Raw genomic sequence first — 2,029 nt, 5'->3', positions numbered from 1 at the left:
TTTCTATACAGTCACCTATAGCGTACATAGTGCTTTCTGATCATATTCGCAACTATAAATAAGCGAGCCATATGCTGCTTACTTACTTGCAACTGGCATTCTTCACACTCTTCATCGTAGCCTGTTTCACCGCACATACTACCCATCAAAGCGTACAAGATGAAGTTATAATAGAACTGGAGAATACGTATGCATAATTTATATACAAATATAAGTGTCCAAAATTCAAAATACGCATGTGTTTTGTTGTATGCTTTTTCGCGCTCAAAAGCCAAAGAGTATTCCGAAATTAGAATGCTCTTTCTTCATTCATTTCTTTGTCAAAATGAAAAAGCTCTTTTTCATTTTCAAAGAAATACACAACAAAATGAAATACGGCTTCAATATTTTTACGTCGTAAAATGCAAAATTTGGAATTGGCAAAAGCAACGGAATTGACATTTTATGAAATATTGAAGTTTTGAAATACTGAAAAATGAAATTCAAAATTTCTGGAATATTTTGAAATTATGAAGAAATTATGGACTCGCGTGAAAAATTATGGACTTAGTTACCGGAGTAAGGTGTTTTGCTCTTTGTGTATTTACCATCGCAGAAATTTCAAAAGATGGCAAAACCGGCCTTAATTTTTAAAAACAGTCAGGGACTCTCAGTCTCAGCCTCTCAGGCCTTCAGAGGTTCGGGCCCGGCTCAAAGTGCACCCAGGGCCCAGAGCCGCAGACCCAGGAGGCAGGAGCATGGGAGCTGGGTACAAAACCCTAAAATAAGAACCAAATTTAACACTCAAACCCTAAAACCGCTTAGATGTTTGGCTTGTCTAATTTAGCAGGCTTTGATTTTTACTATAGAGGTTGACCCAAAGGTACATTGAAAAAAATATCTCAGGCAGATAGAAAAATCAAATTCTTAGTATTGACGGGTAATAAACGTGTCTAATCTCATCCCGATTGGGCTATCGGTTCAAAAGTTATGAAAGATTCGAGTCTGTACCAGAAGTCAAACTAAGTAGGCAATATATAAGTCCATCCATACCCAACAGACCTTTTTGGCATTATAGCATACTACCTTAATGGTCTATGGTGGGTTATGTATACGCTTATAACGAGTCTGGATGTATATATCGGGTACCGCGCATTCTTACTGGTATAAAAGGTACTGGTTAGAAAATGAGGTACCCTAAATACACATTCAAACTCGCCATACGCGCACATATAACCCCCCATAGACCCATTGAAGTAGCATGCTGTATTGCCAGAAAGTTCTGTTGGAAATGGAAATATGGATGGACTTGTATATTGTCTACGTGCGAACAGTTCTGGTACAAACTCGAATCTTTCATAACTTTTGAACCAATAGTCCAATCGGGATGAGATTAAGCATACGTTTATTACTCGTTAATAAGAATAATTTGAGTCCCCTATCTGCCAATGAAATAGATTTTTAAATGTACCTCTGGGTCAACCTCTATAGTAAAATTCCCCGGGTTAATAAGTCCAATATTTGATGTTTACCGCTCCTATTCCCCAATCCCCAATCCCCATTTCAGGTTCTCTCATTCGACGTGTCGCCGTCTCACACACTCAAGAGAGAGAGTTCAACTGACACGAAGTGGCATTTCTCAAGTCACAACTCAAGTGACCATTTCTTATTGTTTATGATCATAAGGAGTCTTTAGAAAGTAGTGGACTCTAGCTAATAGAGGATTGAATTGTGAATGCGGAAGTGGCAGCTTTTGAATATCAAGCTGTGTGACAACTGACAACTGACAACAGTAAATAGTGAATCGTCACTTTACCGCTGTAAAGCAACTCGACTACGAACAATTGATTAAATCTGACATACTATTATACAACATAAAATCACAACCATTTCACATTTCTTAGACGTCGAGAATGCGCTTAATACCAGACTCAGGGTACCAATCGGGTCCACTACTCACGGCCGCGAAGAAGGATGAATGGCGCAGGTGTAAAGATATTTTCAATGTTTTTTGTGTGACATACATACACACATACACACACACACACAC

Source organism: Sphaeroforma arctica (genome assembly GCF_001186125.1).
Source record: "Sphaeroforma arctica JP610 unplaced genomic scaffold supercont1.1178, whole genome shotgun sequence".
In the NCBI taxonomy this organism is placed as follows: Eukaryota; class Ichthyosporea; order Ichthyophonida; genus Sphaeroforma; species Sphaeroforma arctica.
Note: the sequence above shows the minus strand (reverse complement) of the source record.